Consider the following 14877-nt stretch of genomic DNA (forward strand, 5'->3'; position numbering starts at 1 on the left):
TCACCTTTTGAACTAAAATATTTATAAGAACTTCTTTCTTCCTTCAGTTGCTTCAATTGGATTACTCATTTCGTAATATCATACGCTATTTAATGATATTCACGTTATTAAACGTTAATGGAATTCGGATTAATCACTGTATTTTTTTTCCCTCAATCTGAACACTTTAACCAGTTAACCTAACAAATGAAGTTTAGGTAAAAACAATTTCACTTTTTTATACTTAGTCCAGTTGATTTTTGCATGTCCACTATTAATTTGATATATACATTAAAAAATAATAAATAATAGCGATAATTCTGCAATATCATCCTTTAAATATACTCACTCCGTTCGCTTTTACTTGTCAATTTTGACTTGACACATCTATTAAGAAATGATTATTAGTATGACTATTTTACCATAATATCCCTATTAATTGATATTTATTATTGTGTCTTGAAATTAGTTTGGAAATAAGCAATTAATGCTAAGGGTAAAATAGAAAAAAAAATTATTTTTCTTGATATATCAAAAATGATAAGTAAATATGAAAATCCAGTCTCTCTCTCTCTCTCTCTCTCTATCTATCTATCTATCTATCTATCTATCTATATATATATATATATATATATATATATATATATATAAAGCAGGCTAAGTAGTATGTTGATGTGGCACCTTTTAGATGCAAGAAAATCTATTTATTCTTTTTCTCCTTTTTTGAACTTTTTTCTTCATTTTTTTATTTATCAATCAATTTGTTTAATAATCAAAATGAATGGATCAATTACTACTCCTACATTTATTTATATCTTATAATGTAAAAATTTAATGTTTTTTATATCTATTACTCTCATGACCTTTGATGATCATAACCTCTTTCATATTTCATATTGTTGTCCTATAAATAGAAGCATTATAAGTCTTCTTCCCTCCATCAACAAAATAAAGAATATTTCATTCACTATATATTTTTTGAACTTACGTATATTCTTTTAAAAAAAATTATTTGTGTACCTTCTGAAATGTCCTCCTTATTCTTTTCTTTTGGATATGTTGTTTTTTTCTCCTTCTTCATGTATTATTCTTTTGGCATTTTAATTGACTTACTTTACACTAAATTTGTTACTATTATTATCTTATATTATTTGTAACTTCTAAGCAAGAATATGTATGATTTAAATCTATTTTCTTACAATTCTTATTCATAATGTATTAATTTTTGTGATATATATTTTTTTACAGAGATAAGAAGAAGATCAAATAGTGAACGAATGAAATGAAGATGAAATGATGACTATGTGAAGAATTTGAGGAGTAGGACATAAGAACCACAGACAGATAGACAGACAGACAGACAGACAAATAGACAGATAGACAGATAGACAGATAGACAGATAGACAGACAGATAGATAGACAGACAGACAGACATACATACATACATACAGACAGACAGACAGATAGATAGAAAGATTTTTATTTAATACCTTTTTTTTTACATTATATTAATATCTCTTCATATTTATGATCAAAGAATAAAAAACATAATTGTATCTTGATTTTCTAAAATGACAAGTATTATGTAATATCTATTTTTAGTTAGGATAACAACTAATTAGGAATGAATGGAGTAATATTTATAGCAAAAGCAAAATGGACACAAAATAATATACTAAGTATTCATTAATTTTTCAAATTAAATAAATATTATTAAATATCTACTTTTAATATAATGGACAAATATATGGAGATAGAGATTGCTATTTGTGTAAATGAAAGCAATGTTTCAAAAGGCAGTCTGAGGCGAGCCTCGAAGCAAGGTGTAGCAAAAAACGCACCAAGGCGTTTTCAGGAGGCAAAAGTATCGAAAGGCGAACGCCCCAAAACTTAATATTAAAATATATGATTGATAAATACTTAAATACTCAAATCAAAAGTAAAAGAAAGCTTAAAAATCACACTTTCAAACGTATTTGTCGGTGGCATCGACGGTACCGCTACTTACGAAGGTATTGGGTACACACTTTCATCTTCCTAGTTCCTTTTTTTTTTTTTAGATTTTTGCAAGTCATATAGTGACTAGTTTTCAAGTTATTTACTTTTTTTGGTCTCTTTTAAAATACAATATGGTAAATGGGTGTGTTAATATACTATTCGAGTAACGAGAAGGTAAGCTTGATTAATTATGTAGTATTTTTTATACCAACTTGTGTGTTTTAGGACATAAAAGGTCATTATATGAGAAGGTGACTTTATATATTAGTTGTATTATGTGACTTTTGGTTATTTCTTTTGCTGAAGCAGTTTTATTAGATGCATCTTCCATTTTTTTCTTATTATAATTTTGATAGAATTTTACTTTTTGGATGATTTATCTCTTGTAAAAAGTATTTATTTTTAATAATACTAATTTATAAAATATTAAAAATTAAAGAATTCGTGGAACTTACTCATCATCGCCTTGGGGCTTACGCCTCTGCCTTTAAAAACACTCAATGAAAGAAGAATATACAAAGGCAAATGGAAAACGCATTCCTTGCACCACAAATCAAATAGGGATGGTTTAATTTCTGCAGCTAGTAACATACTTGCATTTAATTCGAGCATTTTAATAACCACGCTGACCGACAAAATATTAAATTTTCTACTGGACCCTTTATACCAAATTAATTAGTACTAGTAGTTGACTTGACTGTCAAATTTAATCCTGCTCTTCTGGACATTTTAAAGCAATTTAAACCTCCAGAGCAATATCATAGGTAAGTTATGTTCTGTGGCAAAGTCGAGATTTTTATTAAGGGAGTTAAAAATATGAAAAAGTAAACACATGACTTAATAGAAGAGCGTTCAATATCTTTAATATATATGTGAAAAATTACTTTAACAATGCATAAATAGTATAATTTTTCGTTGAAGGAGATTCAAACGAACCCTTGACAAGGTGGCTTCACCCCTGATTATGTCATCAACGAAGAGTTGAATGCCTAGTTATTCAAAATTATTCAAACTTTATTTTGTTTTCCAAAAGTCATTCAACTTTGTTTAGTTAGTTTATATGTAATCTATTTTGACTAGTTAGTTAACTTTCATGATCATTCTTGCAACAATTTTTGATAACTGTACGAGCATAAAAGCTAACTATGCAAAAGTTGGATGAACATGGAAACTAATTAAGAAAAGTAGGATGACTTTTGAGAGGTAAAATAAAATTGAGTGACTTTGATAATCAGTTACTATTAAGTTGGGTGAATATTCAGACATTTAACTCCAGAAAATTCATGCAAAGTCGATCTTATGACATGCAATGACAAATCTAGAGCATAATTTACGGGTTCACGAGAATAATTAGTTTTTGTTTAAATTATATATATATATATTTAAAAAAACTTACTAAATATTTATAAATATTTGACTTCGAGTTCAGTTAGTATTATATATTAATTTGATGTCAATTTATCAACAAGAACTGTGGTAAAATAGTAATTACTCCGTATTTTTAATCTGAAATCTCGAATTTCAGCTTTAATACTATAGAATTCTTTTTGTTAGAGAGCAGTTTACCCCCAAAATTTGATATTTCCTAGCGTGAAATCGAATTTAATCAAGCCATGTGATGTTTTCTTCTAAAACAAATATTGTTACAACAACTTATCAACTTCAAATCTTGAATCCTCCACTCATCCAAAGCTTTTTAAACCTTTTTGATTGGCATATTGACAGATAGAATTGAGATTTAAATTTTATGAATTCTAAATTTTAATATAATCATATCAAATCTTAGTACTTTGTCGGTACATTTTTATTACTTGTCTAATATGTTAAAAATGGTTGACAAATTTTATTTGTTCAGTGTAAAAAATCAAGAGATAATTTATTAGTTTGTATCTATTTTGTCCCTTTTATTAAATACTATTTATTTTTAAAAATTTAGAAGGCTTATAATTAATAGAGATGATATATATAAATAAAATTATCATTTTATTTATTGATATATCAAGTTAAATTAAACACATGAACACGCAACGATAGAGGAGAAGGAATAACTGGTATTTATATATATACATATATATATAAAATCTATATCTATAATCTCTCTCTCTATATATAATCTATATCTATAATATATTAAAAGTGTGAAGACCCTTAAAAAAGTGATTTGAATTTTTTGTCCTTTATTAAAACACTCCATAATAGATAAAATTATTTTTTTACTATTTTCTCAAATTATTAGTTAATTATTTTAATAATATTAATTATAATATTGAATCCTAAAATATATATGGAAAGAAAAAATTAATAGTACTAAAATATATGGTAATAAACAAATATTACGGTTAGAAGAATTAGAGAAAAAAAACTACTCAAAAGACCACTATTTATAGTTTACAAGTACTGAATTCTTGAAAATAAATTAAAGAGGAAATAGGAAGAACCAGGTAATTTTCCTTATTACTAACAAAAAAAAAAAAACAATGTATCTGTGTTTCGAAGAAAAAAATATAGAAAGAAGAAGACTAATTTTCTTTTTAAGGAAACAAAAGCATCCATGCATCTGTGGTTCGGGAGAGTAATTTTCCTTATAACTACTTCCTCCGTTTCAAAATAGTTGGCATGATATTTACCTTAAAAAATATTTATTAAAAATTTATTTTACTAAATTAGATTTATTAATTATTGTTGTTGGAATTCTTACTCTTTTAAAATTGATAGTTATTTATGGTGGTGGGAGAATATAAATTTACCATATTTAGATAATTTGAAAAGCTTTTGAATTTTTTTAAATTGACAAATCCTTCTACAATAATACAATAGCATCTTCAATGAACATATAAAACAAAATTATTTACTTTTGATCTTAGTTCATTCTTTACTGTTTGCTTTACAATTATTTTTTATGACAGAAAATATTTTTGTAATATTTAATTTACTTTGAGGTGCATTAATTTTGCAGGTATCTTGAAGATGGATGGTGATGAGAATATATACAGACAGCTGATGATCCAAATTTTAAAAGATGATTAATTTTGATTGACAATTTTTAGTTTTGAATGATATAAATTATTATAGATATTCATTCTTATTCTTTTCATGTGAAATACATTGACATCTCCTTATAACAATGCGACAAAGAGACACATCAAGAGACAAAGAAAAGAATGAGGGAACGTTTTTTTAATATATTCACGGTACGAACGAGTTGATAAGCGTTTCTTCAAAAGTATTCATGAATGAAGTAAAAATTTAAGGTATGATATAATTTTTGGGTCTATTTGATAGGACATACGAAGCACGAGATTTGGCTAAATTAAACTCACATTTTGAGATTATTATTTTTTTGTAATAATATTTTGAAGGGTGGAACTGAGAATATTTATTATTATATGGAAATAACTTCTCTTTTGGTTAAATTTTTCGATCTCATATGCATTTAACATTACTTGAATTAAGAAGTAGTAGTTGCTAGATGTTGTCAACAAGATAAGTTACAGATGTTAAGCATTATGCTTTGGATTCTATTAAATATGTGTTAGCATTAAAATTGTGTGAATTACAAGCTCTTGGAATGTTGGTTTTAATTTATGCATTTCTTTTTGTTAATTTGTGTAGATGAAAATTGAATCATTTTTTGAATGAAATTAAATTTAAAGTTCTACATGTAAATTAATTAATTATTATTTTTTTGATGGAATGTCATCAAAGTTCATCTGGACTTCTTCAAAGATTTACTTTGTTCCTCTCAAAATAAGTGTCATCTTGAAAAGAACACGTCCATTAAAACATGCATTAATATGTAGTTTATTAACTATTCTTATTTAGTAAATGTTTCTTGAAAATGAACCACCATTAAGAAGTAGAGTTTATGAGATAGTTGAAAGGAAGAGTTCTAAGATTTAAATATTAAAGTGTAATAATACATATCTTTATTAATTATTTATTACACGATCCTTTAATTTAAATGAAATCAATTAAAGTTATAAAAATTAAATTTTTATCCTTACCTATTTGTAAGAGATTAAAACTCAAAATATTTAACACTTTAAAATTGATAAAAGTTTTACCTTATTTATATAATTTTCTAATTTGAATTGTATAAAATAATTATAATTACTTATCTTTCTCCAGGAATCCAAACATAAAATGTAAAAAATACTTATTTTAATGAGACATCTTTTTTACTTAGTTAATTTTTCTTCTATCGATTGTTTAGGAATTTACACATCTTTATTTAATTTTTATTCTATAAATCAAAACTATTTTTCAAACAATTGATGTAATTTTAAAAAATTAGTGTATGATTATTAATTACATGCACACATTACAATGAATTAAAGGTGATGACCTACGACAAAATAATCTCGATACTAATTATTTATTCATTGTCCTGATCAGGTTTGTAAGGTTTGTATCTTTAGTTTTGTTTTGTATCTTTTGTTCCACTTGTGATGATCTAAGAGTTTTAATTTTCTCATATGTGAAAACTCTTATTTATCTTCTATATAAAAATTTTATGACTGCAAAATGTTGATATATCAAGACGTATTGATCAATAAATCAATTGAGTATAATTTGAATTTTTGAATTTGAATTTATTTAGACACAGAGTCACTTTTGTTAGAGAGCCTCTTTCTCTTCTGATGTGGACCTTTCGATATGAACTCGAATTTAATTAGGACGATTGAAGATGCATTAATTCTATTATTTTCTAAAGAACCATGTTTTCAAGTTAGTTAAATTAAGCATATTTTGATGGCATGTAAGTAGTGATATAATTTTAAATTGACAAAAGAAAATATGAATTCTGAATTATTTATACTTTTGGGAGTGAAAGATACAAAAACTTAAGAATTCATATTAAGAAAACAATATGAGAAGTCTCTCGTATCATAAAAATTTTTATCGCTGCATTATAATTCTAAAATATGGTATTGAATTTACAAACAAAAGCTTAAATTTTATTTTTCATTAGTGAAATTAAAAAATAAAATATTATAATTTATTTAAAATTAATTACTATTTTTCAATAGTTTATTCGTCTTTTATGTATTTTGTACTGATTGATTTATTTTTACCATTTAAAAATAGAAAGAGAGAGAGAGAGAGAAAGAGAGAGAGAGAGGAAATAGTAATTGACAAAAGTAAAAACATTAATAGCTTTATTTAAAACTTCTAAAAGTTTAAAAATATTTTAATTTTTTAAGAGCTCATATTTTTTTATATTTATTTTTAATTTAAATATATTATTTAATGTATTTACGGTCAAACCTCTCTATAGTTGTAATATTTGTCCAAAAAATTCATTGCTATGATAGAGAGATGTTGCTATGCAAATATAGTAGCATTTTTGATATTTAAATCTCATTTAATTATTACTAATAAAAATATAAAAAATTATTAACCAATTTAACAAAAATAATAGCGGAACAAGGAGGTTCCACATATATTTTTAAAGTTTTTTTTGCCTTCTTACCTTGTGATTGTCCGAATCTGTACTCCTAAGTGATTTCTCATATGTTTAAAAATTATTAGTTTAATGATGATTATCATTAATATTTTATTTTATACAATACATAATATATTTTTATAAAATATAAATATTTGAATATATTATTATAGAGAGGTAATTTTACAAATAATGTATCACTATAATAATATATTTTTATAAAATATAAATATTTGAATATATTATTATAGAGAGGTAATTTTACAAAGAATGTACCACTATAATAAATGTCATTATTGTTATAAGTAGAATGTCATTATAGAAAAGTAACATAGAACATGAAATCAATTACGGAGAAAATCAGGTTGCTATACTGAAATACCGTTATAATGGCAGGTTATTATAGAGAGGTATGACCGTATATATATTTTTAAAGTCGTATATTCATTAATTCAAATATAATGAGTTTGTTCTTTGCATACATGCAGCTTTCTTCTTTAACATTAAATACACGTGCAACGCACGTATTATAGACTAGTGTATATATATATATATAATATATTAAAAGTGTGAAGGGCCTTAGAAATGTTGTTTGAACTTTTTGCCCTTCATTAAAAGTCTTTGCACAAAATCATCTTTTTACTATTTTTGTAATATTAAAAAAGTTTAATTAATCAAATATTTAAAACTCCTAAAATATAGGTAAGAACTAAAATATATTGTAAGAAATAATAATTAAATCTCTATGTTTATGAGAATTCTTCTCTTACCATATCAAATATGTCCCAAAAAAATAGGAACGTCCAAAAGGTCCAAAATATTACTATAAATATCACTAATTATGTCCTTTTTTGTTTGGACTTAGAGTTAACTTAGGATTTAGGAATAACAAATAGCAATCGTTGTGTGGTTATGTATGTTCAGAATTCCTTTAAACAAGGGTATTGAAGCATCCTATCATGAAAAATAAGTTCAAGATTATATATGAATCACACATAATCAACAATTGACAACAAATTCTCTCTTTTAATTATTTCTCATGTTTTCTCTTTCAGTAGAAAATTTCTTATGAAAAAATTAGATGAAACAAGCATGTTATTGTCGAAAGACGTAGCCTATAAAAATCAAAGGTTTGTCTCTTTTCTTTTGTTTGTTTTTATTTTCTATAAAAATTTTATAAGATGTAAGAACCGTTGATATTTAGTACTCTAAAATTGATTAGTATTATACTTCCTAAATCTTTTCTAATTATTTGAACTATATTAAATGTTCTAATATTTAAAATATTAAAATTAAGAAAACAGAATAAAATGATCGACCAATTGTTATGTATTTCACCCTTCTAGCCTTAAGCTTTGAAAATATTTTTTGGATTCTGGTTTAAAAAATGGGATAGATGAAACTTATATATTGAAAACATATTTTTTTAATTCTGAAGTGAGGTTTTCTATGACAGATTTACAATTATTATATATTATACTATAATCTATAATCTATAATATATTAAAAGTGTGAAAACTCTTAAAAAAAAAATTTGAACTTTTTGTCTTCACTAAAAGATTTTCTTTAGACAAAATTGTCTTTTCATTATTTTCTTTAATTTATTATTTAATTATTTTTATCATATTAACCAGACTCCTAAAATATATGAGAGTCCTAAAATATATGGAAGGAGAATCAATTAATATTTTTATTTGTACTGGTCAATTAGAAAATACTCCTAAAATAGAACGCTATTAAGGAAATACTTCTATAAATATTAAGATGCACGTTAAACTAAAGAAGAAAATAGTTTATTTATTGTGAAAATATGATTGATGCTTATCTAACTTAATTCTATTGCATATCTAGATTAATGGATGCTTAGTTTTTTAATCCTCAACTTCTTCATTGTTTTTATCAACATAATTGAATTCTATGTGTGTGTATATATATCTTCTTTGTTTTCGTTCAAGTCATTCTTTAGAGTCAAAATTTTCGCTCAAACAAAAATTATTTTTATCAAAACTGAAGCTTTGTGATCACTATTGTATTATTTTGTTGTAGTTTTTAGCTCGTTGATGAATTTATAGGTAGTATATGAATGTCGGTCGGCTTTGAAGAATTGTTTTAGGTAAAGGTTAGGTTTAATTGTGTTGTTTTTACATCTCTTTTTTGAGATTTTTTTTGTGTAAAGGTAAAGTTTAGTTGTATTATTTTGATATCTCTGTTGTCGTATTATTTTGTTATAGTTTACAGATGATAGATGAGATCGGGCGGCTTTGAGAATTTTTTTTTTGTAAATATTTAATTTAATTATATTGTTTTGATGTCTCTATCATCGTATTGTTTTATTGCAGTTTGCAGGTAGTAGATGAATGCCAATTGACTTTGAAATTTTTTCTTGGTAAAGATTTGGTTTAATTAAATAAATTCTCCAAAAAATGTTGAATTTAATTATTGTATTTATCTTTATTATTTAAAAAAATATCCTATTTAGAATAATGTTTGAACTCAATAAAGTGAGGTACACGTGCGAGGCGCGTACACCTAAATTACTATATATATATACTAGCTATGATAAGCCCACACAAAGCACGGACCCAACATTTGTCCTAAATTAATATTATAACAATAAACGTATCAATTAATGAGACATCTTTTGAATTTAAAATATAAATAAATTTATTTTTCAGTAAGTTATCAATTACTTTGATTTATTATTCAAATATCTAATTTTATTTTAAAAATTTAATTCACCATCAAAACTAAACTCTACAAATAAATTAGTAAAGAGTGTGAAAAGCAAAATTCAATGGGCCTATATTATTGTTTTTCAGATCACACGGGCTTAATATATATTATTTTTTATTTCAATTAATGTTACACAAATAGAATTTAGATAATTAATCATACTTTTAATATGTTTTTAGATATTACTTACTAATAAGAAGGAAAGCAGGCAGTAGTAATTTTCGACGAATATACATTACTCTCCATGTTCAACTCTTGTAGCATTGATGGTTAATTATATTTTTAAAATAATTTAAATTTTTAATTATTGTGATGTATAATACTTTTCTTCTATTTCAATTTAAGTGTTATTGATATAATTTCGAGAGTAAACCAAATATTTTATATATTTAAAATTTTTTAAATTGTTAATTATTGTGATTTATAATATTTTTTATGTATCTTTTTGAAATATATAACAAATATTTTTTTAGATATTTTAAGTTGTTAACTATAGTAATTTATAGTACTTTTTATGTTATTTTCAAATAATATATGTTATTCTCCTTGTTCAAACTTTTGTCGCATTGATAGTCAACTATATTTTTTAAATAATTTAAGTTTTAAATTATTGTGATTTATAATACTTTTTATTCTATTCCAATTTAAGTGTCATAATACTTAGATGATCATAATAATTTATTAGGGGTGATATAGTAAAATCACGATTGAAGCAGCGAAATAGACATGTCTTAAATGACTCACAACAACTAATTAGAAGTGATATAGCAAAATTACTATAAAAATTATTTGTGAAAAAAATTTAAGTGGGCCTCACATGAGTAGGGGTGTGCATTGGTCGGTTTTACATATTGTCAGTTCGATTTATCGGTTTTCGATTTTTAAATATGCTAAACCAATAACCAAATCAATAAGATATTTTTTATTGATTTTCGGTTTATTGATTTTTAGTCCTTAATGGTTCGGTCTTCGGTTTAACCGATAAGAAAATACTCATAAAATAGAAATAGTAGTAACTAATACGAAAAAAAAAATGAATCTTAATTGCAATAAAAAATCCTACATGATGTGTTTTAATTTACAAGAATCTTTAAGTTTGAACTAAATGTTGTTAGGAAAAATTAAAAGTTTGTATAATTGAAATAATAAGTTTGTTAATTTATAGAAATTAAAGATAAATTAAGAGAAATATATAAAAAGGAATATATAAAAAAGAATATATATATATATATATATATATATATATATATATATATATATATATTATGGGGTTATCGGTTTATCCAATAACCCAATAAGAAAAAATCAAACTGAACCAATAACCCAATAAGAAAAAATCAAACCGAACCAATAACCCAATAAATTTATTTTATAAAACCATTAAAAAACCGTTAACCCGATAACTCAATAACAATAAACCAATAACATTTTTATCAGTTCGGTTTATCGATCGGTTCGATTTTTGCACACCCCTACACATAAGACGTCAAGTTAATTTAAAACATCAAGAGTTAATTTATCATTTTATTTCTATTTTATTTTTTTATTAAATATTATTAACTTTTTAATATCTAAATAACTTATAATAATTAGTTAGAGGTGCTAGTAGTAAAATTACGATTTAAGCAGCTGAATCAAACATGTCATAAATATTTATTTTACCCTTTTATTAAATATTATTTATTTAATACATAAATAACTTATAATAATTAATTAGGGGTGATATAGAAAAATCACAGAGCAAACAACTAAAAGAGGCATGTTGACGTCCTGCTTTCTTTCTTATTACTTCCTCCGTTTCATTTTAGTTGACCCTCTTTTTAAAAATATTTGTTTCAATTTAGTTGTCTCATTGATAAAATCAAGAGGATTTTAATATGTTCTTCCAATAATACCCCTATCATTAAATGACTAAACAAATTATATATATTCAAATTTATATTTTAAGATAATTAATAAGACCAATTTGGTAAAATAGATCCCTGATAAATATTTTTCTTAATGGGTGTTTCAAATATATAAGGCCAACTAATATGAAACGAAGGGAATAGTTATTAGTAAGTAATAACTTATAATAATTAATTAGGGATGATATCGTAAAATTATGAAGCAGACAACAGAAGCATGTTGACGCCAGCCTACTTTCCTTTTGCTTTTATTAGTAAGAAATAAGTAACATATAATAAATTTATTAATACAAATATAGAGGGGTAGTTCGTACTTAATCTTCTGGCCTCCCTTGCCTATTGATTTGTTAATTAGTGATATTCTGGCACCCTTAGTTTAATTGAAGGTGAAATGTCATAATCAACTAACTGGCACTGTAAGTTCTCTTTGTTTCGTCCAAATCAAACAGGATACCATTGTACTCTTAAATAAGAATACCAAACATAATTGGCAGTAGTTAATTTGAGGCAACGAACTGGAATAAATGGAGGGAATGATCTCCTGTGATTACTTACAGATTAAATAAAATTATTTTTTTTCTGATTTCTTATGTTAAAAAGTGAAAATCTTTTATAAAATTTTTTTTAAAAATATAATTAAAACAATCTTGTAAAAAGCTACGAACTAAAATCTTCTGAGTAAATGGTACTCCTGCGCACCATAATAAGCACCCATTAGAGTCTGTTTGGATAAACTGAAAAAAAGTGGCTTTTAAAAAGTTGTTTAAAAATGTTTTTGAAAGTGTTGAAACTTATTTTTAAAACAAACAGTTACGTGTTTGGATAAAAGTGCTGAAACTGAAAAAAAATTGTTGATGTATTTGGTAAATAAGTGGTGTTAAGCACTTATTTTTATCAAAATATCTGAAATACCCTTAAAGTTGTTAACAATATATAGAGTTAATTATTATTAATTTTTATTTCTAAAATGATTCAAATTAAAATTAATATATATTTTAATTAATATATATTTTAATTCAGTTTCAATTCAAACTACTCTCTCTCTCTCTATATATATAAAAATATTTTCATGAATGACTATTATATTTATGTGGTAAAAAACCTTTTTTCTTTTGGGCTAAAAAGTTTAAATCATCAAGCAAAATATATATGTTACTAATCATTATAATTACATTAATAGATAAATAGTTGGTCACAAATGATACTTTTTGTTTGATAAAATGACTCTTAATTGAAAAATATATTACTCGTTGATTGAGTACTGATTATATCAATATTAAAACATTGTCGAATACGAAATTTGCGTTGTGAAATATATACGGATCATTCATTAATCGTTCATGAAATTGTATATGTTCAGTGAGTATTCTCGTTAATTGAGTACTGATTATATCAATATTAAAACATTATCGAATACGAAAGTTGCGTTGTGAAATATATATGGATCATTCATTAATCGTTCATGAAATTGTATATGTTCAGTGAGTATTGAAAAATATATTACTCGTTGATTGAGTACTGATTATATCAATAATAAAACATTGTCGAATACGAAAGTTTCGTTGTGAAATATATATGGATCATTCATTAATCGTTCATGAAATTGTATATGTTCAGTGAGTATTCTCCATATATCTTGGTTAGTGAGTTATTTTTTTCTTAAAAAAATTCATATGTTGTACAATAATAATTGTTCAAATTTTAAAAAATATATTAAATAAGGAGAATAATACATAAAATCATATTTTATAAATTAGAATGGTGCAGTGAGTTGTAGTGAAAAAGAACGGTGTTTTAGGACTACACGAGGGTAATCTTGAAATAAGGAAGAATTATAAGGGACAAAAATATCTTTTTATTGGTCAACTTATAATGGCTTATAAGCCCCCCAAAAAAAAAACGTATGAAATGGATTACATATAGCTTTTGGTTTTTTAGCAAATTTTGATTTTTTTTTAAGCAAATTTTAAAATTGCAAACACTTCAAAAAATAAAAAATGACTTAAAAGCCATTTGACCAACTTTTAAGCATTTCCAAACACCATCTTAATCATTTTACCTTTTTGTTAAATAATAAGTGTCCATTTACATAACCAAAAGAAATAAACTTTATCTTTTCAGATTTTCCCTTATTTACATATCCTTTTAAAGTTAGACTAGTTCAGTAAAAAAAACAAATCTATTTTTGTAGGAATTAGTATTTTCTAAGTAAACTCTTTTATTTAGTTGGAGTAGTATCTCTAATAATTATGCAATCAAACATAAATAAATAAAGATAGACACGGAAGAATTCATATTCTTTGTCTTTAGATAAAGTCTTAAGTCATTGACAAACACTTAAAGTTGTCCCAAAAATTTATTTGGACCCCTCAATTAAGACATGTACCTATCAGACACCTCAAGTGCTAAAATTGGTACCAATCAGACACAAAATGCTGATTTGACAAGGAGAGTGTGTTACACTCTCCTTAGGTGCGTGAATACTAGAATAAATAATATATTTTAGTTTTTTAATAAAAAAATTATATTTAAATTATTTTATTAATATACTTTTTAATTATTATATTTTCTTAACTAAAGAAAAAAGAAAAGAAAAACCCCTCCCCCTCATCGTCTTTCTCACCCCCCCCCCCCCACCTCTTCTTCCCCCCCCCCCCCCCCCCCCCCCCTCTTCACCCCCCCCCTTCTCCCCTCATCCCCCCCCCCCCCCCCCCTCCCTTGTCGTCTGGTTTCATGAAGACAGTGCGGTGAAACTGCTTCCAAGACATCTCTAAGTCAGAAAATTTGAGCTTGAAGAGTAAAGCTCATAATTT

This window comes from Capsicum annuum, chromosome 11 (genome assembly GCF_002878395.1).
Source record: "Capsicum annuum cultivar UCD-10X-F1 chromosome 11, UCD10Xv1.1, whole genome shotgun sequence".
Lineage (NCBI taxonomy): Eukaryota > Viridiplantae > Streptophyta > Magnoliopsida > Solanales > Solanaceae > Capsicum > Capsicum annuum.